This window comes from Gordionus sp. m RMFG-2023, chromosome 1 (assembly GCF_954871325.1).
Source record: "Gordionus sp. m RMFG-2023 chromosome 1, tfGorSpeb1-WG-v2, whole genome shotgun sequence".
NCBI classification, from domain to species: Eukaryota; Metazoa; Nematomorpha; class Gordioida; order Chordodea; family Parachordodidae; genus Gordionus; species Gordionus sp. m RMFG-2023.
In genome coordinates, this window is record NC_088775.1 from 39,052,410 (window position 1) to 39,080,321 (window position 27,912).

The 27,912-nt window shown below is 26.0% G+C and overlaps 1 long non-coding RNA gene across 3 annotated transcripts in view; it reads right to left on the reverse strand.

Moving 5' to 3' along the window:
• Positions 1-8,802: 8,802 nt before the first annotated feature.
• The window catches only part of LOC135930986 (uncharacterized), a 51,082-nt gene continuing 31,972 nt past the window's right edge, over positions 8,803-27,912 (reverse strand). Inside the window, exons 2-3 of one of the 3 annotated variants that reach the window (XR_010572903.1) lie at positions 10,748-10,876; positions 8,803-9,022 (exon numbers count right to left, since the gene is read on the reverse strand). This is a non-coding gene — a long non-coding RNA (uncharacterized LOC135930986). Of the gene's footprint in view, positions 9,023-9,073; positions 9,176-10,728; positions 10,877-27,912 lie in introns of those variants that run through there. The other 2 variants (XR_010572901.1, XR_010572902.1) reach the window with 2 other exon arrangements.

Below are 27,912 nucleotides of genomic sequence, written 5' to 3' on the forward strand. Positions count from 1 at the left end.
GCCTAAAGATTTTGCTTATAGATGGTAAATAGACTTAGACATCTAATAGCGAAATCTCGAGGCTTATGCAGTATTTTTCTGGCTAATAATGATTTAGGCATTTTTAAGGAGCTCAAATCGATCATTTAACAATGCTACCTTGAAAATCCTCTCAAACTCCGACATTAAAATATATGAAGAAAGATATGGAGGTTTTTTCGGTATCCTTTGTGGAAGCTCAAATTGCTTTTTGCGTTTCAATAGCTCCTCCCTCCCACACGCCACACCCATATTAAGGAACTACTAGCTATCGTAGCGGCAGCAATGTTCTGTAAGAACTCTTGGGGAGGTGTCCCAGAGATCTTCACCTATAGTACAGTAGCCCAGGGAATCATCAGTAAAGGAGGATCACTAAGTCAAAGTGCGAGGTCATTGTATAAACTCTAATCAAGTCCATGGGATATTCCATAAGTGACACTTGCAAAGCATATCTCTTGGGTCGCTTTAGTAAAACAATTTAGTCGACAGACCAGGCAGGAAAAGGAAATAGGTTCGATCAGACCAGCGATATACATGGGTATGTAACGACACGGGGTTAATTGACATTAACCAAATAGGGGAATTTTTGGCTCAGACGTTAACGCCCATCATATTCCGATTGAGGAAATTGCGGATTCTTATTGGGAGGAATTTGATTCAAACTTTTTCGATATCATCCTACAATCTTTGTGCCCCTTCCCCCATAGGAAATTGTTCGCCAACCTGGAAACTCAAAGTAATTGATCAGAACTAAGAGTTCCCAGCATAATTTATATATATAAACTATGTTGTTGCTACATCAATTATTTTTTCACTTTTCCAGTTTAGCTCACTAAAAATTTCCCACAGTCCCTCTTTTACAGCCATTATAATTACATGTTCATTTCTTTGTCGTCATTTTTATTGCGAATTAATACATTATATAAATAAATAAACATTTGTATAGAGATATTGTAGAAAATAACTAAAGATGGATGCGGATAGTTGGAATTTACCAACCGGTAACATCTACGGGGTCTGGGGGGCGTCCTCGCGCTCTCAGGCGTCATATGTATTTGGGTTTTTTTTAACTCCAACTAGTTCTAAACTCATTTCAAAATTAAATGATTTTGCAGATTTCGAATTTTTCCAACCTCTAGATTCTTTTATACCTAGAATTATTAAAGGTTTATAATTTGATAAAAATAAATTATATAAATAACTTTACTACAAATTTTTAAGTGCTTATAATTATAATAATATTATGCTGCTATTATTCATCCTGCATTTAAATTAAATTGGAAATGGATAAAAAGGGACCAAAATAGAAAACTAAATGGATTAATTTTACAAGGAAACAAATTTTAAACAGAAATATACTTACCATCACACCAAAAATGATTTCCGATGATTTAGAAAATTTTTTGAAGTCAACCAAATAGATTAAATGGAAGAAAATATATTAGACAAATATTTTTTAACAAATAAACAATTCGAAAGTTATAGTATAATGATTTGAAAAATATATAAAATATAATACCCCTTTTCCCTCTAGTCTCATGTTGAGTGTTTCTTTAGTATTACTAAACAAGTTTTATGGGAAGAGGCATGGTTGTTTATCAGATTCAAATTTAAATTTTTTTTATACTTTTAAGGTCAAATTAAAGATTATAAATTTTTTTGATAAACCATTTTCTTTAAATAAAATGTATGGATCAAAAAAATATGATTTTGTTTTGTGTATTTTATTTATATTTTAAAAATCAAAAGAGCAGTTGCTCTCCTTTTCTTTAATTAAGAGCTGGAGCTAGCTCCTTTAAAAAACTCAGTAGCGAGAGTGGGAATTAGCGTCTTTTCAATTTTAAAAAGGAGTGTTAACAACTCTTTTAATCTGTCATTATAATATGAACTATCATTGTTAAAAAATAAGTATAAGTTAATGATTTTTTATAATGATTATAATGATAATTTTATTTTTTTAAAACATGTAAAATCAAAATTATTTTTAAAAATTTAAGCACACCAAATGCCTTCAAAAACTAGTTTAGAGCCTTTCAATAAAATATGCGGAAGAAAGTTGATCCATGATAGTTAAGCTATGATGTCTTTTAAAATTACGGCATTATAAAAGATATATCAATGTATAAAATATAATTAGAATTAGAAAATGGTTACAATGTTATAAAACAACTAACTAATTTGTTGATAATAGTTATTACATTTATCATAAAAAAAAAATTTTTTTAAATTTTGGTCAGATAAATAGAAATGTTTAGTAATTAACACAATTTTATTTTCAGAATTTTTCATTTTTTAACCAGGTAATTTTTCATTGTAATACGTTATACTAATTTTACACTTACATCTAAGTTCTTCCCTACTTTACAATAGTTCGAAAAAGAAGTAGATTGGTTATTTTACATGTTACTTTTCAAAGATACATAACGAAAAAAAATATGCCTAAAATTTGTTTATAAAAAAATAGCAAATGAAGACTAAATGTTTTATATCGAAAGAAATATCGAAAATAAAATAAATATGCAAAATATTTTATTTATAATCTTTTTAATTAAGAGATATTCTTATAATATGAAAAAAATTACAGGAAATGGAAATAAAAAAATGAATATAATACTTATTATTTATAAAAAATACTCTATAATTACTTATTTTATTCTTCTCCTTTTTTGAGTTATTTTAAATAAACATGCGCAGTCTCCCTCGCCAGTCAAATTTTAAAATCATTTATGTTCACGTCATGCTAGTGAATCAAGTAAATTTTTGCAACCCTTTCTTTGGATATTTTTATAAAAGCTTAATTAAATCCTAATAACTTTGATAGATAATTCTTTTCAAAATGTGTTTTTAAATCATGATCAGGGTTGCCAGGTTTGCCACATTTATTTGCAGACTACCACAATTCTAAAAATCGAAAATTTCCGAAATATACCACAAATTCTCCTATATTTTTAACTAATTAATTTAAAAATCGTCTTTAAAAATTTTATATAAAAATTTCTTATATCACTCCACAAAAAATGAACCTTTTATTACCTCTTTTCTATTGAATCCCTTCATATTAAATTTGTTGTGTTTTTTCTGATAACCAATAAAAAGTATTAGCTAATTTGTATAAATTTTAGAATGACAATTCTCATTAAAAACTTTTAAAGAAAAAATCCTTCTCATATTTTTATAAATATTTAAAAAATAAATCCGCAACTAGTATTTTTTTTTAGAAATTGGTTTACTTTGGGGAAAAAAGGGTTTGGGAGCGAAGCCTCCATAAAAAATTTGAAAATTTACCACAATCGAATAATTTTTTCATGACAACCCTGTTCATGAAACTTTAAATTTACATTTATCAATTTCATTTGCACGTTTTAAAAATTATAATTATATTAAATCGATATCACATGGCTCACTCATAATTATTTAACAAAGACAATATTTTAAGTGAAAATAATGAATCTAAAGTAAAAGTAAGTGATATACTATGATTTAGAAGATTAATAAATTTAATTTATAAAATTTCTCATTTATATTATAAGTACATTATAATATAATCTGATAACATTTAATAACCTTTTTTAAAATTTTATGAAGAAATAGATTATAATTTATTAATGCTGAATTATATGGAAAAAATAACCTAACTATCAATTAATAAACACTTAATATTTCAATTCAAGAAATTATATCGATAACGTGAGAAAATTAGTTCTCAGGTGGGGAAAAAATATAAATAAAATCTGATCAAAAAAAGTTAAAAAATAAATATTTTTAATTATATTAAGATTATTAAATAATAATTAAAAATTTTATCAAAAGAGGCTATTTATTTGAGTTCATTGAAAAGGAAAATCTTTGAATTGTAGACAAGGTAAACAAAACATGACATCCATATCTTATTTTCCCTCACTTTCCTATTTGAAAATTCTTTTGTTAATTGTTTAAAAATTGGATTAATGATTTTGGATATCAATGAAAAGAATGATAGGGAAATCCCCAAAATTACTTATTTTCGAGTATAAAACCCCCATGGTTTTTGCAATAATATTAATTATGCAACTTAGTTTTACAAATTGTTTGAATAGTAAAATCTAACTTGAAAAAAAATGCAAAAAGATATGCGTCGAGCGTGAGCAGTGGCGAAGACAATTTAAGGGAGGGGGTTTAACGTCCGCTTTAACTGGAAAATATGAGTAGGTAAAAATTTAGTTTACAAAGTATTTTGTTATATCTAGAAAAAATTTGCTTTTATTTCTTTTTAATTGATAAATTCCCTCCTTAATTTCTAATTCTATAAAATAAACTCAGAAAGTTCTTCTCTATTTAAAAAATTATGTGAAAAAACTTAAAATCTACCACTAAATAAAACTAGATAGATTTCATTTTATAATAAAATTTTCAAATAAAAAATTTGTTATAAATTATATTTAAAATAATTATAAAAATGATTGCTTGCTAGAAATGATATAATTCGTATGGAATCGGCGTTTGACCCTATTTTCAATTATAATAACGCGCTTAGTATTACTTTACTAAACAATCGCTCAACCTTAACGCTGGTAAAAAAAAACCTAGGGATGTGAACCCTTTGACAAAAAAAAGGTCCGGGTTGGGGTTCAGGAATATAATTTTAAAAAAGGGTTCCGGGTCCAAGGTTTGAAAAACAATAAGAAACGTTGACTCAAAATAACACAATTTTTTTTTTCATTTATTTACTTTCAAGATAATTTAAATGTTTTATTTAATCGCACAATCATAACATCTTCAAAGATATTATTTTTGAGATTTTCACGTAAATCTGACAATATGTATTTCAAAGAAGAAACTGCACGTTCTACGTTGACATAAATAAATAGCTATTCATATAATACATTATAAATTTATAAATTATTGTACTTGTGTCGCTGGTACACCCATTGGCATACGCAGCGGGGGGGGGGGCAAATCCCATCAATTAATTTCGATTTCAAGTTTTCCGACGTAATATTTACTCATTATTTTCAAATAGTGGCGTAATATTTATCTACCATTTTCAAATTTCTAGTCAAATAATAATTATTTCTGAAACTTCTTGTACAACAGGGAAAAAGAAATTGCAACCTTGTCCAGAGATAGAGTCTCTGCCATCAGCAGTAACAGCTTTTAAGGAGTTAGAAGAGTCAATTATTTGCTATTACTGAAATATCACAATGGCCTGAAAGAAATATTTCCTCAGAAGCAAGAAAATTATTGGATTCAATGCTTATTCCAAATTTTATTTCTCATTAGAATGTATTATTTAATTATACAACTATTTTAAGTATTACTTTTCAAAAACATGACTGACTTGATTAAGAAGATGAGAATAGCGGAGAGCATCTTATCAGAACTCAAGGAAATTAGGGCTAATGTTGATGAAGAATTTCACATTTTATATTTTATTGTTGAGTCAAAGCAGAGCTATACGTGTTTAATATTTGTCTCCCTCGACTTGTAGCAAGGCAAGCTCATCGTTAAAACATTAATATAGGATCAGTAGAAGAGTATATCTTAAATACAAATACATTTATAACCCAAATAAATGAATTTTTAATTCATCATGCAGCACTTACTAATCTGCAAATAACTTCCACAAAAGCCTTCCCAACCTTTTTTAGATGGTGATAGAAAAAAAAATATTTGTTAGATTTTTATTATGAAGATGTTAAAGTATCTTATGATGCCTTATTAGCTGAATAACTATGTTTATAAAATTAACTATGGTTGATATAGTCCCAAAAAATGCTATGGATGCTTTGCATTATTTCAAACACATTTTAGATTAAATTCCCAATGTATTAAAAGGGTTTATAAACTCTTCCCATTAGTAAACTAATGAGAGAACATTATCTTTTTTAAGAAGAATAACAGAGGCCTGCAGAAGTATCATTTGCAGGGCACGGCCCGGATTTTTTTTAAAGATTTTTTACTGCCCGGCCTTGGTTTTTTTTTAAAAATTTTTAGGCCCGGCCAAGCTTTATTTAAAAAAAAATTTAGGCCCAACTCGGCTTTTTTTAAAAAAATTTCAGGCCCGGCCCGGCTTTTTTAAAATAAAATTTTCAGGCCCGGCCCAGATTATTTTAAAATAAATTATATTTATTTTTGATTTTTATAACTAATAATAACGATTTCAAATATAAGCTATTTTAAAAAATACAGCCCGGATTGGGTGTTTTTTAAAATAATTCAGGCCCGACCTGGGTGTTTTTTTTAAAAAATTTCGGGCCCGGCCCGGGTATATTTAAAAAAATTAAAATACTGTCCTATTTTACATTGTAAATGTATAACATACAAAATGCAATTATTCCTAAGAAACTTTTTGTGTAAAGGCTCAAAAAATTCAAATTTCTATTTTGGGTCATTTAAGTGATTTTTTACATATAATTTTTTTTATAATTCACATTAATTTTAAATTATGTATTAGAAATAGTTATTAGTCCTAATAGATTTATGCTTGATATTTTTAAAAAACAATAATATTTCAAAAAATTTTATTACCCCCCCCCCCCCCAGACCAAATTCCTGCGTACGCGCCTGGGTACACCCATAACGATTCTAGATAGGATTCATAGTTCTGGATATTAAAATTTTTCTTCCCAGAATTTAAAAATATTTGCATCCTTATTCATTCGCTTAACCTGTGAAAACTTATCGATCAAAGATGCAATAGAAATTTGTGGTCCCCCTTTCATCTGATAATAATTTATTTTTTCTTATCTAAAAGTAAATTTTTAAAGTCATTTCTGTGTTATCACTATATCAAAACAACCAGTGATGTGGTAGAGTAACCTCCAATATGTTGTAACGTAGAGTGCTATTTATGTCATAAACTTTTAAGATGATCTTTAGCCATCTGTTTTTGCTCAATTATCAATATAACTTGATAACAAGGGTCTAAATATCTAGAGGTATATGGGGGGAGGGTTATTTGAACCAATTTTTGCCAAATCGGATAGCATAGCTCCTATGTTTTTTATTTAGATATCATAAAAACAATATATGAATAGATACCTAAAACTATACACTATAAAGGTGACTTATAAAAAATTTTAAGAATATAATCATATTTTTGAAATTTTAATTTTTACAAAAGTGGAAATTTTGTCCAACAAGCTCCAATATCGGGGTCAGGCAAATCACCACAAGGAGTTTACTAAACCACTGATTTTTTAGGCTATAGTTAATTTAAGTGCATTTTTATTTAATAATAATGATACGTATAGAAAAATTTATTGTTTTATTGTTCAAAATATCATACTTATAAATTGAGGCTAATTATATATAAAAATTGAAACTTAATTTTGGATAATTTAATAAACATTTTGGACATGAAAAAATTTATCGAAGTATGAACATGTACCATGTGCCCATCCTTGGCACATTCTGCTTTGGTACAATTCTTCACTGCTATGATGTTTTATGTAATTCAGTTTACAACAAAGACAAATATCTATGTGAATAATTTTTTTTACTATTTTTTTCTTGCAAATATTTCACTTTCTCTCTCTTGTGATATCTCATAAGTTTAACATAGGAAAACCTAAAATAAACATGCCAATAGTGGTAAATTTTACAACCCAATTTGGTGCTCAGGCCTGCTCTGAGAACGAACCCAGCATAGATCCGAGGTTCAGACCCGGGGTACAGACCCGAGATACAGACCCGGGGTTCAGATGAGTGGTCCAGACCTGGGGTTCAGACCCAGGGTTTAGACCCGGGGACCAGACCCGGGGGACCGGTGGTTTAGACGGGGTTCAAACCTATAATTTAGACACGGGGTTCAGGTGAATAATATTATTCCTAAATTCAAATAAAAATTGTAGTATAGAAATATCAAAATGCAATGACATTTTCTGGGGTTAGATAGTAAAGCCCTGCAAGCAACTCAGCTTAGGGTTAAAAAAAATTTAAACAGGACCACCTAGGGCTCAAATACCAAAAAATAGGATTAAAATGAGTTATTATATTGATTAGCCGAGCGATTATTTCCAGCTATACCATCCTAATTCTGAATTAGATACGAACTTTCTGGTAGGATTTGTTTAATTTTATCGCTATTTTTTAAACACGTAAATTTTTTCCCTAATTTTAGAAATGTATCAACATTAGTTCCTAAATTCGGTATTGAATGTAGAATACTTTTGAATCGTTTTTATTTATGGGAGAAGGGGGTGGGGTTATAAACAAGCGTCTTTTTGTCCTACCTATTCTGAAGTCAAAATATATAATTTACACTTTTTATATGGTTTATGTAATTGCCATAATTGGGTAATGGCTAAATACAGGCGAACTCGGCTCAATCTTCAGGTGCTTGCCGAAGAAAATCCGTTAACATTAGGGCGTTTTAATTTATATTAATTTCTTCCAAATTCGAGCCTCTAACTTTTTAAGAATCTCCGAAAAGCCAGAGTGATCGTTTTTGGCTAAAAAAACTTGGTCTAGCAGAATTTTTAGACGGCTAAAAATATATTTGATTTAAAGAATTTTAAAATTAAAATTGTCATAAAATTTAAAAAATAATTACATCTATTATATATATAATCGAAGCATTAAATAATTATCATAAATTCCAAATTGTATATTTTCTATATTGTCAAAACAAATGCAATCATAATAATATTCTCAAGATTCCATCGTATAAAATTTCATAACATTTAATAATCTTTTTCATAAACAAAAGAATCACATGACTCGAAAAAAAACATTAATCATATCTCGAAAAAATATTGTCCATATTAAATTCTAATAAATGATCAAAAAGAAATATAAAAATTATTATTATTTATTTTTATTAAATTTTCTTCTTTCTGTTTCAGGAAGTTACATATTTTTTCTTGACCATACATAATTTTCATTGAGCCGTAGCTACCCATTTTTTTCTTAACCATACGTAATAGTTGTCATTGTGCTGTTGATTATCATTTAATTTGACAGGATGTGTGTAGCTTGATTTATCCATTGCATCATTGGTCAGTCATGATCATTTTATCTTAAGCTTGATATCATTAATCCAGTATCATTATAGTAGATTGGACAGAATATTACAAAGAGTAAGTCAAGTTTTTTTTAAATTATATCCAAAATGTAATCATTATTCATTCTTTTTAACAGTATCCCCAGATACACTTCTTCCCTATCAATCATAATCCTAAATTTCAAATATTAAACCATTTAACAAGAGATCGTTTATTATATGATAAACTACTACTTTCCCCCTTTCCCTGGATCTAAAATAATATCAAATGACCAATTTTGTTCCTTTATATAACCTCCAAAATTTTAAAAATCAAATATTCTATAGCATGCGGGGATAGGGTAGGGGGTATTTTTTTTTCTCTCATGTATACACCAGTGGCGTAGTCATGATTTTCTCATGAGTGAAGGGGGGGGGGGGTACTGTGATAAATTTATGTGTAAAATGAATATATTTGATACCCTTTCCCTATAATTATAGTCTAATATTTTTTTAACAAATTATTGTTACTTTTCAGAAATAGTATTATTCTGATAATTGGCTCATACTTGAACTTTAAGCTGCAAATGGCCAATACTCAAAAATAATAATCCTCTAATAGTAAATGATTATAATTCTATTTTCCTACTCTTTTATTTAATTTTTTATTAGTACAATATAGGGTTTAACTTCATAAATTAATTTTTTTAGTCAAAGTAGTGTAGCCAGGATTTTCTTATGGGGAGGGGGAGGGTTTAAATGTTTTTTAGTAGGCTTTGGCCCTAATATCCCATTTTTTATGAACACTCAATTTCTTATATCTTAGATTATGTTAAAATTATCTGAAATATTTGCACATAATAAAATTTTAGAGAGTATTATAGATTTTATTTATTATATAAAAATAAAAATACTTTAGCATATAGTATTAATTGCATAATTTTTAAGAGTTAATACAAAAATTATATAAATGTTATAATTAGGAATTCAATTTACGAAAAAATTTGATGGCTAAAATAATTAATAATGTTTTGATATTTGGCAGGGAACAAAAACATTTCAATAAAGAGTTGCCGACTCTTGTCTTTCAATGAATCTAATGGGACAAAATCTTTTTAGTTTCTTTTTTTTGATTCTTTGAGTCAATTTTTAAAAAAATCTATTTTTATGGGAGTGTGGAGAGGGAGGGGGGGGGGGGTTTGAACCCCCAACCCCCTTCTCCCATGCCTACGCCACTGGTATACACTGATAAGATCATAATTATTTTAAAAAATAATAATAAACAAAAAATTTTTTTATCATAAAAATAAATCGAATATCATAAGTTATGTATTAAATATTTTCAGAGTTGGTTCTAAATCACAAGCTTCCTCTCTTTTTTAGCTATAGATATTCTATTAGTTAGCTACTATTTTTGTAAAAGTAAGTACCGATATATTTTTTTAAAAATGTAGCGCGCTACTGTTAACAACATAGATTATGGTGAATAGTTATAACGATGACGAAACTAGTGAAACAATTGAAAAACATATATCTCTCACTTAATTTATTCAAAAGGTAAAGCAAAAAAATGATATTCAGCAGCAAGAGTGGCATGATTATTGTACTTCATAAATATATTCATCTATGCAAAATCTTATTCAAATATCCGCTTATTAAACCCAATAGCGAGTATCAAAATAGCGATATATGATTATATCTTTTTATCTATTTTATATTCGTATTATAGTTATAATATAAATGTATACATCTATATTATAATTTTACGATGTTGTTACGTCATGTCATCACTACGTAGTGTCATCGTGACGTAGGGTCATCGTGACGTAGGGTCATCGTGACGTAGGGTCATCGTGACGTCATGTCATCGCTACGTAGTGTCATCGTGACGTCATGCTTTATTTATTTATTTTCGTAAATAATTGTTTTATTTTATTTATTTAAGCAGAAGTGGATAGAATGATGAAAATAATTATAAATTCTCTATATCAAGATATAGAAATAAACATTATTAAATTATTAAATTTAACTCTTTATATAATATTTTTTTTAGATATATCTTCATAAGCTTATATCAAATGTTGCGGATGCTCTTGATAAAATTAGATTTTTAGGTAAGTCATATATTAATAATCATTTACATAAATTATATTCAAATGCCTAACCTTTCATATCCCTAAGTTTATTTTGGTTTTCAAATATAATTTTTATTTTATAAGATTCTGTTTATATATCTATTGGTAGTTTAATCACAAAAGTTTGATTTTCTAACTAAATATGTCTTTCCTTGGATATTTGGGAAAATTCCGCTTGCTTTAAACAACTTTTTCGCAAGCCTGGGCTTGCAGGCCAATGAAAGTCTGATATTGATTGTATTTTTAACATTATGATTTTATAAATATTTTATTACAGCTCTCAACTACCAAAATTTTCATGATCGTTAGTTGGGCTTGGTGAATTTTTTTCAAAATTATTATGGCCTTGGACCTTGCTTGGGAATTTTTTTAATATTAAATATTAGGCATATGATCAGTAATATTTTTAAATATATATTGACTTAAAACATAGTATTTACTTGGTTTTAATGGATTGGACCTGGCCTGAAGAGATAGGTGGGTTATAAAGAATATAAATTGGATATTATTTTGAAATAACTGGTATCAACTATCATAAAAGTAAGGATTCTCATTCCCCGTCAATTTTGTCAGAATTTTATTGTGAAAATTTATGAAATAAGCTAAAAAATTTGTTGAATCTCGATATCACATTTATCTAAATATAAAAAATATCTACTTTATTGCTAAAAAGTTCATAATATGCACGCAAACAATTATTTGATTTATACTTCATATTAATATAATATAAAACAAAAGGTTATTTAAATAAAAATATAATAAATGGGAAAATATTTATAAGAATCGCTAGTTAAGATTACAATTTGATTAAATAGGATATATTATCTAAAAAAATAAATACATCCATATCCCGTTCGTAAAGGGAATATAAATTATCTATTAAAATATTAAGTTGAATATATTTTCGATTTTTTCTTATATTCAACCAGCTATTAATTTGTATATATTTGAGCTCACTCGAGTGTTGGTGACTTTTTAAAATATTTATTAAAGAATAAATATTAGGATGCGCGCAGTGTGTTTTGCGCTTCAAGCTATGATGATAGCCCTCTAGATGGTTGTTTGTCCTAGGACCATTAACTTGATATCTAATTATAAATTTATTTTGTATATACACATTAAAATTTTTAATACCTTGTCCATAGGCTATGGGGAAATAAAGCGTTAATGGAAAGCCATGTCAAATCCATATATTGCATAAATTGTATTAGCAAAGTATTTTCAAGTGACATGGCAAGACAAGACACGATGACCTAACTTCTGAAATATCTTCCTCCCGGCAAAAGGGTAAAGTAGTCATACGTCTGACTACTTTGTGGACAGTAGTATTGTCTCTATATTCTTTTGTTAACCCTATCCCTGACATTTTCGCCATATTGCTTGGGAAAAATGAAAGAAACAGCCTATAAAAACTTATAATAAATACATTACATGTAATAAATTAACCTTTAATGACGATTGTAAGGAAAACAAATCTTAAAGCTGATATTGCCGCAGCCTCATAATCAGTCTCCGTATCTAGGATTAAACATAATATTATTTTCACCACAGAATCTTAGAATTACTTGAAATAATTCTATATAGGTGGCCCTGGTTTTATCGGAAAGAAGGGCATAGACTATAGGTATCATAGTCTCACGATATAAGACATGAATTGTGTATAGTTGGTAATAAAGTCTTGGCACAACATAAAATGTGCCATCCATATATATGGTATCGTTATCACATGTTTCAATGATTTTTAGCATGCTCGATGTACCAAATACCAATATATCCCCCCTATTTGTGGTGATATATTCGGGCAACAGAATTATATCATCCATGGACTGTGGCAAAGTGGGCCGATTTTTTTGTAATAATCTATCTATTTTACTTTTTATTGAAATGTATGTGGGCATTGCCTCTATATATAAATTTATATTTGGGGTTTCCAAAAATCATTTGTTTAAAACTTTTTCATAAATATTATGCCGAGTTTCTAGAGGATTTTCAGCAACAACATCCTCTAAAACTTGATATGTCCTAAGCTTTTCAAAAACACCAATTTCATTCTGATGTTCATGCAAACCAGAGGTTATGTAGATTCCATCAAGTTTGCATGAAGCCTTGCAACCAACTATTCTTCAATGATAATGAACTCAATCACTTTTTTGATATCATGCCTATATAAATAATTTTGAAAAAATAGAAGTCTTTTTCCTTTTTGAGAATTTATAAACTGAGGATCTTATTAAATAGAAAAATTATATATTAATAAGGGCTCCAACATTATAGGAAAAATCAGACAGAACAAGATATTTAAAAACAAATAAATAACTTATCATTTAAAGATGTTTTAAAATTATTTCAAGGGCATGCCTAAAATTAATTTTAAAAATCTCTATGCTATATTAAATATATAGGGTTATAATATTATGTGACAATATGTATTTAACTAAAGCCATTTATAAATATATTTTTACCAAATGGTAAATCTTTAAATCAATGTTAAAATTATTGTAAGGATATATATATATAAATACCTTGATTTGCATTAGAAGTTTGAAGGGCTATTGAAACTTGGGCTAATTATTTTAAGTTAATTTTAATAAAAGTATACTAAAAATACCTTGATGTGTAATGGCTAGGGCAACTGAACTTGAAGGTGGAGGGGCCAGGGTTGGGCAGTATCGTGGATATTTGTATCAAAGATAAAAGATATAATCTTGTATCCAGTATCTAAGATACATATTATTTAAAAGTATTTGTATCTTAACCAACTTTGTATTCAAAAAGATACAGATACTTTAAAAAAAATTTATATTGGTTAATTTAAATAGTATTAAAATTTAAAATGATAATGTTTTAAGATTTAAATGAAAAATTTAATCAAAATTTAGATCAGAGACCTGCAGCGTATTTTAAATTTTTTAAATATACCCGGGCCGGGCCTAAAAAAATTTTTTTTAAACATATCCGGGCCGGGCGGGGCCTAAGATTGTTAAACCCGGGCCGGGCCTTAATATTTTTTAATTTTTACATTATGAGTTAATGGTTATAAGATTATATTATATCATAGTTATGATTAATATAATATTGGGTGATGGTTAACACTACCTAACAACCCGCAGATCGATCTAATTATTAATTTCCTGCAAATTTATTCAAAGTATTAATATATTTTTTTAAAATTCATATCTAAATTTTTACAACATATTTAACCAAAACAATCAAATAAAGGAATATCTTAAATAAGCCCCAATATTCAAGTATTATTAATATATTTTTTTATAATTCATATCTAAATTTTTAGAATATATTTTACCAAAACAATCAAATAAAGGAATATCACTTCTTAAAGTTTGTAATACCTTTCAAAGCGAAAAGGAGAAATAAAATTGATTTTACTTAAATTGAAAAATTTGTTTTACACAAGTATCATTTTATTTCTCTTTTTCTATGTCCCAAATTCAAGCAATTACGTATGTAGTCAGGGACAGATCGCAAAATGACGGAAAACTATATAAAAGATTATATTAAATTACAAGAGGCTCAGAGTAAATGAAATACCATCAGTCAAATTACGACTGTTGTTAAACAAACTGAATCGTTTTATGATAAATGGGGCGATGGTAATTCTGGTAATATGTCAATACCCGATGATGAATATTATAATTACATAAATAATAGATAAAACATTTAAGGTGGATAATTTGTTAGAGTGGTGGGCGGCTCATCAAAGCGAATTTCCAATTATAGCAAAATTGGCAATTCCTGCTTTAAGTGCAAGCTGTGAGCGGAATTTTTCCACTACTGGGAGAATTCTTGAAGAAATAAGAAGTAATCTTCAACCTGAAAAGCTAGATATGCTTCTCTTTCTTCATGATAATTTGTGAATTTTAATATCTTTCTTGAGTATAGGGTTTCGTCAATCATGCTGGTTTTTTACTTTGCAAACTGTCAAATATTTATTGCATTTATTATATTTGCCTTGAGTCATGAAAGTTTTTAATCCAACATTTTTCATTATTTTTTTTTACAATATTATATAATACAATTATCTTCTTTTGTTAAAAATTTATATTATAAAATAAATTATATTAGTATTGTGCAATTAGATTATATTTTCAAAATACTATTTATTATACATGCATTTTTTTAAATAGCGATTTATTTTTATTTTATAAATTAAATAGTAAATTAAATACAATATATTATATTCTCAAAATATTTTCCATTTTTATAAATTAAATATTAGTTTGAATAATAATAATAATTTTTAAAAATTTTATATCTAGAAAGAAAACTTAAATTGGTGCGGTTTCATCCGGTGGAAAATTTGAAGTGATAGAACGGTAAATATTATTTTATTTTAATCATATTTATTTACAGATTCTATGAACATTATATCTCAATATTGATAGTAATTATAACTTACACTAAAGAAATTAAGCTTAAAATCTGCCATCACCCACCTTTAAAGTAATTAAAGTATACTGTAATTTTTGGGTATAGGCTTTTTCTTTGTCCCACGCCTTTTAAATTAAAGCCTATAAAGGTTTAAGCAACATTTTTCGAAATGTTGTGCCTACATGTACGTGCGGCTTGCCCACAAACATGTGGAGGGCTCCTCATATTTTTACTTTTATACCCAAATTAAATTGTTCCAATTAGATGGAAATGAGGAAAACCTAGCGTAGCTCTGTTAAATCTTCAACGCTAGAGGGCAAAAGCGCTATATATCACGTATCACGTAATATTAGTTTTATTTTTTTTAAATGTAATATAAAATATAGTATATGACAAATATTATTACCATTTTTATGAATATTAGTTTTATTTTTATAAATGCAATATAAAATATAGTATATGCTCAATATATCCATTTATAAATAACAGTTTTATAATTTTTATAAATTCAATATAATATTCTCAAAATATTAGCTTTTTACATGTATTTTTTAAATAATAAGCGATAATACTCGTTGAAAAATATGGTAAAATACCTCATAGGTAATTTTTGTATATACCAGGTCGAATATAATTTTAAAAAATTCCGAGCCGGGCCTGAAATTTTTAAATCCGGGCCGGGCCGTAAAAAATTTTTTTTAAAATATCCGGGCCGGGCCTTAAATTTTTAAATCCGGGCCGGGCCGTAAAAAATTTTTTTTTAAATATCCGGGCCGGGCCTAAAAAATTTAAAACCGGGCCGGGCCGTGCAAATGGTACCTCTGCAGGTCTCTGATTTAGATATTTTAAGATAATTTTTGATATATGACGTTGGTCGTCATATAGCAATTTGCTAACAATTAGAACTACATATTTGAATCGTTTTATATCTGTCTATTTTTAAATTATGGAAGAAGAAAATAGAATAATATGTTTATCTTCGTCTTCTGATGATTCTTCAACCGAAAATTATAACAATAAATTTAAGCTAAGCATACTTAATGGCAAATTTTTTGAAGTACTTCAAGATAATCATAATAAAGAAATTCATCGTGACTTTGGTATTGATGAAAAAGTTATAGCAACTGTTACAGATTACGGCTCTAACTTTAAGAAAGCTTTCAAGGAGTTTGGATATTCTATGGAAGCTGTAGAGAATGACTTTGACATCAATGATGATGAATGTATAGAATTCGAAATCATTGAAAGTTTTATTTAATATTTCTTTAAAATTTATTATGATATTGTAAATTTAGTAAAAATTTTTATTCAAATAATATTATTTATTTAAGGGTCTAAAGAAGCCTCAATAACATTGCCTCAACACATTCGTTGTTTGTGCCATACGATAAGTCTAATTGCTACAACAGATGTCGAGAGAGCTATTTAGGATTCTCCTAACATTTCTAAAATTCATCATCCTGCAATAGCTAAATGTACTAAGCTATGGAATGCAAATAATAGGCCTAAAACTGCAAAACTTATCAATGTTTTAGGAAAACAATTAGTTACACCTTGTTGCAATAGATGGAATAGTTTGTATGATAGTCTTCATAGTTTAATTAAATTTAAAGGCGAACTTCTTAAATTATGTCAAAAATTAGAATTTCCTAAATTAAGAGATATTGAAATTCAATATTTAGAAGAATATTGCAATATAATGGCCCCATTGGCTATAGCGATTGACAAAATACAGAGTGAAATCAACTGCTATTATGGAGAATCAGCTCCAATTTTAAATGTCGTTAAAAAAAATTACAAATTTAATTCAAACCAGTCTACAATTTTGCAAACCATTAGCTATTGCACAATTTTAAAAGTGCATTTTTGGCAACTATTCCTCATCCCTATTTTAAAAATCGTTGGATTGATGGTGAAAAAGAAAAAATATACCTTCAGGATTTGTTATTACATGAAGTTTATTGTTTTTAAAAATAATATTGAAATTAATACTTCAACAAAATCTTCAATTGATGAAGATGATGATTACTTTTGCCTTAAAAGTACCACATCCAATTCTAATAATTCAATAAATGATATTGAAATAGAGGTCCTAAATTATATGAAAGATGGCAGGCGGAGTATAAATATGTTAAATAGTTATAAATATATAAAAGAAATATTTATTAAATATAACACAATATTACCCTCCTCAGCCCCCGTTGAAAGATTATTTAGCTTTGCTAATATGGTTAATAGACCTCGTCAAAGAATGAACGATAAATCATTTGAAAAATTAATAATATTAAAAAATAATGCTGATATATGATGCTGATTTATTATTATTTACTAATTATATAATTATTAAATGGAATATCGCATTATCTTTTATAATAAATTTGTTATTTTCTACAATTTATTTTAAATATTTTTTTATAAATTTATATTATAGATAAGAAAATAAAGCTTTATACATTTTGATTTTGACTATTTAAAGTTTTTAAAAAAGTATCTTGTATACTTTTTTTTAAAAAAAAATACAAGTATTTTGTATCTTATATCTTATTGAAATTTTTCTAAAGTATCTAGTATCTTGTATCTTAAATTTTTTCTTTTAAGCTTTCACCTTTTCTGGTGGTAAGCTCCTTAACTTAATTGTACGGATATATATATAAATACCTTGATTTGCATTAGAAGTTTGAGGGGCTATTGAAACTTGGGCTAATAATTTTAAGTTAATTTTAATAAAAGTACACTAAAAATACCTTGATGTGTAATGGCTAGGGCAACTAAACTTGAAAATGGAGGGGCTAATGCTAAATCTTTTAATCAATGTTAAAATTATTGTAAGGATACCTTGATTTGCATTAGAAGTTTGAGCAGCTATTAAATTTTGACAGTCTAAAGAATGCTGAGTGGTGATAATTAAATGTTAAAATTTTTTTAAAATTAATATATTAATTTTTTATTTAAGATATTTTAAAAAAGTTTTTTTTTCAATTTTTAATTTAAGATATTTTAAAAAAGTTTTTCTACAAAATTTTGTATTAGGGATAAAATATAGGAATTCTACATTCCGCTACGTTTATATATTGGGCAAATACGATAATAGGCATGGAAATTTTTTTAGCGATTTAGAACGGGAACCATTTTTATGTATTAATTGAAATCAGCTGGAGATGTCATTAACAGATGATAATTTGTTTTACTTCCAAATATAATATAAGTAAACATTTTTATAAATAGTATGGTTATATTTTTAATTATTATTTTCCCTAGGAAACTTGAATCTCAATCAATAAAAAAAAATAGCAAGAATTAATGACTTTATATAATTGTAATTTACTAATATTATATTTTTTTAAATATTATAACTTACCTTGATATAAATTGTCAATATAACGAAATTATAACTTTTATTAATTAACTACTTATATAATTTTATTGATCAAACATTTTATTTTATAAAAAGCATTATTTTTATTTTCATTCATTACAATAATATAGTCATATCTTTTAAAATAAGTTTAAATTCTTTGCTTATAATATGCAGGTAAGCAATATCAACAATTTTTATTCAAATTTGTTAGCAATCTTATTATTTACTGTATTAAATTATATATATCTAAAATGAAGATTCCATATAAGAATATCCAAACAAATCAGACGCTGACACACTTTTTTGGGTTCCATATAAATTACATTTAATTTTATAAAACTTAAAAAATTAAGAGTTTTATTTACTTATGAAATATGGAACTAAAATGTGTCATCATCAGATATATTTAATGCCTGGCCCAACCCAAAATTTTCTAATATATATTGCAAGAACAATTTTTGCCAAGTTAAATAGCTCTTAAAATAGAAATAAATGTACATATATAATATGTTTTCATATAGTATAAATCAGAATATTAGCTCTAAATTTCTTAAAGCTTTAAAGTTTGAAGATGGAAAATATATATGAATCAAATAGAAAAGTCAGCATTATAGGCTTAATAATATCAATGAAAAGTATTCTGGGTATTGGGAATGAATTATTATTAGGACCTAATCCCAAACTCAAGTATTTTATATATTTTTCTTATTTATTTTCAAATATTTTCTTACCTCTTAAGACTAACCATAATTATTATTAATTTTTTTTTACTTTTCATATTTTAGTTACGTTTTAACCTACAAAACCTCACAAGATCACCTTGAACTATTTTTTAGTTGTTTACGCAGCAGAGGAGGTTTTAACAATAATCTTTCTGCATTAATTACGATCGGCCGTAAAAGACATCTTGGTAGCAAAACTGGAAGCCTTAACAACAGATAATTGTATTCCAATCTATAATACTATGTAGAGATTTCCAGAAAAATACTGACAAAAACAACCATATTAATCTTTATGAAAATTTGTTAACATTTGTTCCAAATATTTCGACAATATCACTCTACCTTGAGAATGTATCAACCTATATAGCAGGGTATATAATACGTAAATTAATATCTGAAAAAAAGTAACATGTTATACCTGTATAACAGCGATGATGGATAATCATAATCATAAAAATAGTGATGTTTATAATTTGATAAAAATAAAAACCAATCAGGGGTTAATAATTAAAATATATTTTCAAAAGGATTGTATCATTTTTTTCTAAAGTAAATCAAAATATTTTTGATGAACTTATTGATCATATTCTTAATCAAGAAACACTATTCACCCATTATCAAATTCTTATAACATTAATAATTGAACATTATTTGCAATCCGATTTTATCATTATGGTGTTAATCAAAGTAAAAATCTAATATCAATATTCGTCAGAAATTGGCCAAAACAATTTTATTTAATGGCCAATAAATAAATTTGTATATTATGATTAAATTAAGATTAATTTATTTAATTGTAATATTATTAGACTTATATCGTGACCATATATTTTTAAATGTTGATATTATATTTTGTTAGGAATATTTATTATATCTTATAAAAATTTTAGATTTATATTGTGTAAATTTATATTGTGACTATATACTTTTAAATATTGATATTTATATTTATACCCATTTGCGTCAAAAAAATTAAATAAACTTCAAAAATAATGATTATGGCAATTGTCACTTATCTATAGTACATCCTCACTGAAATTTTAATTTAACATGTTTACAACCTATATTTATACCAATTTTAGTCAAATAAATTAAATAAGCTTCAAAAATAACGATTATGACAATTGTCACTTATCTAGGGTACATATTCACTGAAGTTTTATTTAAACATATTAGCAATACTTATTTTAACCCATTTCTGTCAAAAAAATTCAATAAACTTCAAAAATAACGATTAAAACAATTGCCACTAATCTAGGGCACATCTTCACTAATATTTTATTTAAACATGTTAGCAATATTTATTTTAGCCCTTTACATCAAAAAAAATTAAAAACTTTTAAAAATAACGATTATGACAATTGTTACTTATATATGTTACATCTTAATTGAAATTTTAATTTAACATGTTAAAAATACATACTTTTATCCATTAGAGTCAAAAAAAAATCTAATATTTTTAAAAATACCGATTATGATAATTGTCATTTTTCCAATGAACATCTACTTTGAATTTATGATTTAACATCTTTACAATATAAATATTATTTTTACCCTTTATGTCAAAAAATTTCATAAATGTTAAAAAATAACGATTATGAGAAATGCCACTTTCCTACATCTTCATGAAATTTAAATTTGACATTTTTACAATATATTTTAACCCATTTGGGTCGAAAAAATTCAAAAAAACTTTAAAAATAGCAATTATGACAATTTTCACTTTTATATGCTACATCTTCTTGAAACTTTAATTTAACATGTTTACAATATATATTTTTACCCATTTGCATTAAAAAATTCAAAAAACTTTAAAAATGTTGATTGATTGACTTTTTTATTTAACTTAAATTGTTATTATAGCCTTAAAATATATTTCGTTTAAATTGTTTTATATATATATATATATACCTTATTTTATATTTATTTTTAGTATCATTTTTTAGTTTTAGAATAAAATAATTATAACTTAAAACCGTTTTTATCACCATCGTTATTGTTATATAACATGGTGCCCCGGAATGATAACTCACAATGATATATAAAAAATCTCATATATATTGTGCATATTTTGATAAATGATACACACACAAAATTATGACATGGATGATTCAACTGGGAACGAGAATTACTAAACTTAATATCAAACCAGACGAATCTATCATGGATACGAGTTGTTATAAATAGAAATGATTACTAAAATTGGGTATATGAACTTACAAGAACCAAAATGATAGTTAGACAATAGGTTGTGAATTCTATAAAGTAAAACCAATGACGATTTATAAAATATTCTAAATCCAAGTAAAAAAAAAGGAATTATTATAAAATTCCAATATAACTTAATAAAATAATTTAATAAATTTAAATATAAATCAGTCATAATTATATGAATACTTAGATAACCTTAGAAAATATTTACTTAATAATGAATTAACAGTTAAATTTCTTCATGACCTGCCCATTGATATTTATCGTATTTTTGATTTCTGGGATTATGACCAAATGTGGGAATTAACTAAATTGCTTAAAGATAAATTCTTAGCCACAATTAAAAAATATTACGTAAATAGGCCGCATTAATTCAATTCCCAGATCATTATAGATTTCATATTGACAAAATTCCGTCTAAAAAAAAATTAATACTAGTGACATAGGTATTATAATAATAATAGAAATAATAATTATAACAAAAGAAATTATAACGATTATAAACCTAATGAGCATTTTAAAAACAACTTAGGACGAAACTTTGTTAAAAGATATGATATTAAATAATAAAAATTGCAACAATAATAATTTTAGATATTATGAAAATTGTAATTGTAGAGACTATCCCATGATGAGAAAAATAAATTAGACAATAAATATGATAAAGAAACACATTATAATAAAAGAAATTATAAATCTCTTAGTAATGAAAAATTGAAAAATATTGAATTAAAACCAAATATTCAAAATGAAAGAGATTCTTATAAACTAATAGAGATATAAATTATATAATAAAATTTGAAATATTCCTGATTATAGAAAAAAAGGAAATAAACATTAAAGAAAACAATGAAACAAAGATTAAAGAAAATAAAAAAATTAAAAAAAACTCTTACTAAATGCGATAAAAACAATTGAGACTTATAAATTTGAAGACAATTAAAAGTATCACGAAGCCATATAAAAACTAAGCGTCTTCATCCTAGAATAATACTCAAGGATGTGATGAAGAGATCTTTTTCTAAAAATTTGAGGCTCAATAAATTATTTTTTACTAAAAACATTTTTATGAATAATTATTATTACAAAATACTTTTTAAATTAAAAAATAAGGGCATAAAGTTTAAATTTCTGAAGAGAGAGATGGATGTACAGACGCAGCGTCTACATGGCCGGGGAGGGTAGGAGACAAATGCCTCTAAAATATATTGGCATTTTTGGGGGTAGGTATTGATTTTTGGAAGTATTGATTTTTTGGGGGTAGGTAATGATTTTTGGGGGGTAATTTTTGATTTGAATTATAATCTTTTTAAATCCATTAATTGATACGATTATGATGGTTATCGTTGATTTTCTGACAAATGTCAATTAAAGTAAAGATATTTTTCAATTAATAAATAATATAAACTTTCTTTGTGAACCATTTTCATTTACCATTTTATCAAGTTAATATTTACACATTTCCTATTTGGTACTTTTCTTAGAGGTTAATATATTATATTATGTTTTTTAATAAATTTATAGGTTTTTTTAGCAGGATAAATTTTGGAGGCAATTTTTTTAGTCATGCTTAAAAACATATAACAACAAGCAAAGAATAATAAAAAACATAATATGTAAAAAATAATTAATTATTTTATTCTAGATGCCAAATAACAGAACCTTATTTAAAGTGAAATGTGATTATATTAATTGTAAAACTTCTAAAATAAGAAGTGACAAGATACATGAACATTATAAACATAAACATCCTCATGTAAAGCCAGCTGATATGATATTTACAAAGGTAGCCATCAAAAGAGATAATAATATTTGGGTATCCTTAAATTGTGATATTCCATATAATATAACAAATGGACTTGAAACCCAGTTGCATAAAAAGATAATAACATCTTACTTCCGTAAAGTAATATTTTTAATTTATTATTGTAAATAAAGACAATAAATATTATTGAAAATATACCTTATATTTGTGAATTAATAGAAACTGATTTTTTATTTAAAATTTTACCAATATATTAAAATAAAATTAAAGTAGGCAGGGTATAGAATAGTAAATTATATGTTTTATTATTAAATATATTTTTTAACTGTTTATCACACTATTTTTATATCTATATCTTTATAAAGTTCAATTTAACAATATGTTTAATAGGTAAATTAATGATAATAATTTAAAACCAAAGTATTAAAAAACTTATTAAGTTAATATAATGTAGTAAAATAATAAAAGTAAGGTAATGTTAATTTCTAAGAATTTTTAAATTTAAATCTTTTCATCTTTAATTGAATTAAGATTTCAAAGTTCTTTTACTTTTTTTTAAATATAAATTTTATCCTTAAAATATGAATGGATTCAACTAATTTCAAAATATTATCTGTGTGAATTTCATCCCCTTTATTTACATTATGTGTTATATTATATTAGGTATGTTTATATTATTATCATTGTTTATTTAGCTATTAGAATTTCTTTAGATAATATACTTTTATCATAAATTTCACAGTTTTATTTATACTAATTTTTATTTATAAGATTACTATTGTTTTTACAGTATTATAATATCTTTTATGATTTCTTCATGTGATCGCAGTTTTATATTAATATGCATCTATTATGCCTATGAATCTTTCAAGTATATTTTCAAAATGTTTTAACATGATCTTCCTAACAAAGACATTTTATTAATGTTTATGATTAACGCGTTCAAAATTTGTGAATTCCCTTTTTATTCTTCATTTACTTGTGCTGTACCTATCACTTGTATCGTCTTGCCATTGTAACCTTATTACTTTATGTTGGACTTGATAATATTTTTAATGCCTGTTTTCTCAATCATGTTTTCTTATAGAATTAAAAAATTTATTAAAAACTTAATCATAATGTAGTTAAGAAAAAAATTACCATTTGGCTAAAATTTAATAAAAATATAGTTTTTCTTAAGGAAGCAAATTATAACTCCTCTTTATCTATAGAAAATCTCAGTTATTGAAGATTCACAAATTGTATTATCTCCTCATCCAATCCAGTTCCAGTGAGGCGCTTATATTGCATGATGAGGTATTTAATTTAAATACGAATTATATGATAACTTTTGAAGGAAATAAATCATGATTATGAGGTTATTCAAATATTTCCAACATTTATTAAAAACTTAATTATAATGTAGTTAAAAATTAAATGACCATTTGACTGAAATTTAATTAAAAATATCATAAGTAAACAAATTATATTCTTTATTTATAGCAAATCTCCATTGTTGAAGATTCACAAATTGTATTATCTTCTCATCCAATCCCCAGTTCCAGTGAGGCGCTTACTTCATGATGAGGTATTTAATTTAAATACGAATTATATAACTTTTGAAGATAATAAATTATGATTATTAGGAAATTTAAATATATAATGTAGCTAAGAATAAAATGACCATTTGGCTAAAATTTTATTAAAATATAGTTTTTCATAAGTAAACAAATTATACTCTTTATTTATAGCAAATCTCCATTATTGAAGATTCACAATTTGTATTATCTCCTCATCCAATCCCCAGTTTCAGTGAGGCGTTACTTTGCATGAGGTATTTAATTTAAATAAAATTTATATAATAACTTTTGAAGGGAATAAATTATGAGAATATTCAAAGTCCAAGTCTTATTCAGCTATACAAAAAGAAGGAACCAAATGACCCATTTCACTTCATATTATTTAGGATGACAAATATTTTGATTAATTTCATAATTGCTGTAGGCCCATGTCAGCCATGTACAAATAAATTTCAATATCCTGTTACTCACAAGAGGTTTTAAATAATATATAATTTTCATTAATTTTTACCCATCCATTATTTCTATAGCAGTATTTATTTTTTTTACTTTTTAAACAGGAGCATGAAAATAACCTTAGAAAGTGGTTCCCTCAACCCCAGAAATTAGCTATCTTATAATACTACTTTAGACAAAGTCTTTGTCTATATTGTATTATGTTTGGTGGCCCTAAGTCCAATACTTCTTAGACTCAACTTGGAGTAAATAATTGGAAAAACATTAAGCGTGACTTAGAAAGACACGAAGCATCTTCTCTTCATAAAGATTGTGAATATGCAAACATGACTTGGCTTACAAATAAGGGCATTCAAGATCATTTGCTATAATATAATCATGGAAAATAGTAATATAGTTCATAATATTATCGATGCCATTATGTACCTTATAAAATGTAATATAGCCTTTTGGGGTTCTAATTCGAATGAAAATAATTTTATGTGCCTCATAAAATTAATGGCAAAAACGGTTCAAACTTTACGTGCATACATGGCTAACAACAAAAAATTGCATAAAATTTCGAGACCTTATATAAATTTGCTGAAATAACTGAAATTATTAACATAAAAATAACAAAAAGCATTATTCAAAAAATTAAAGAGAATCGTGCCTATAGCATCATATTAAATGAAACATATGATGTGTCTAAAAAAGAATGCATAGCTTTGCTTGTACGATATATAGAAGATGATCTGCATCCACATCCTGTATAAAGGGTCATACATGTTTTTACAACATCAGAAACCAGTGGGGAATATATAAAGAAACATGTTTTTTCTAAGTTTAATGACCTTGGTCTTCCTCTTGATTATTTGGTTGGACAAAGTATGGATGGTGCAGGGTATATGAGAGGAGTATACAAAGGAATGCAGGCTTTAATATTGAAAGAGGCTCCAAAAGCCATCTATATTTGGTGCCATGCACATCGGCTAAATGTAGTAGTTGCTCATGTTTGTGGATGCAAAATTGAAATGAAAAAGGCAATGGGAATATTAGATGAGTTATATAATTTTATGAATGGAGTTAGACGTCAAGGTGTGTTCGTTAAATATAAATTTAATTTAACATTTTATAATTTCAATGAAAAATATACTATAACTCATTTTATTCTAATATTTTATATAATAACTCTATTTACAATACATCTTTTTAATTAATTAAAAGGTAATATAAATATGTGGAATCAAGCTAAATATACCTATTTAAAATTACTCGTCTTATATTTTTTACAATATTTTAGATCTTTTTTATAGAAATATTAATATGCTATCTTATTTAATTCACTTATATATATTTTATGAAAATAAAGTGAATAAATATCAACCAAATTATGAAAAGATTGCATTATTTAAATATAAGTAGATTATCACCTAAAAAAATTTAAAATTTTTTTTCCCTAAATAGGCTTGAAAGATTGTAAATAGAATAATGTTGTATGGTTATATATGATGGCTTATTATAAGATTTTTTAAATAAAATCACTATAACATCGTAGGTCTGTAAATTCAGCAGCCGAAGGCCGCGGGATTTTTTTAGGTCGGTATGGGTAGATTTTGGAGGGGGTTCGCCTCTATCAAATTTTCTGCCATTCTTTTATAAAAAAAAATACATAATATAATATTGATTCTTTTCTGTTTATCTAAAAGATTATATAACTTAGTATATTAAAACATGTAAAAATAAATTAAATACTAAAACATGTAAAAATAAATTAAATACCAAAACATGTAAAAATAAATTAAAGACTAAAACGCAAAATAAAAATAAAAACGCCAAAAATATCATATAAAAAATAAAAACGCCAAAAATATCATATAAAAAATAAAAACGCTAAAAATATTATCTAACAATCTTGTTGATTTATCATCCTTTTATTATTTTAACATCCAAATTTGATCAATTCTCTAATTATTCATATATTCTGAAATCCTATTTAATAATGATAATTTTACAATTGGTGATAATAACAATTTTGTAAAATTGACAATGATAACGACGGAGCTTGACGACAAGCCAACGTACTCAAAACGATATTAACAAACCAACGTGATAGAATCAAGCCAACGACTACAGTGACTTATGAACGACTTGAACAATCAAAATGAACAACCATTTGAACGACATATTTTCCATGATAGCTCAGATGGATTATGGGAAGGCTTTTCAGAAGAAGGGGAATGTTGATTGATTGACTTTTTTATTAAACTTAAATTGTTATTATAGCCTTAAAAATATATATTTCGTTTAAATTGTTTTTTTTTATAATACATATATATATACCTTATTTTATATTTA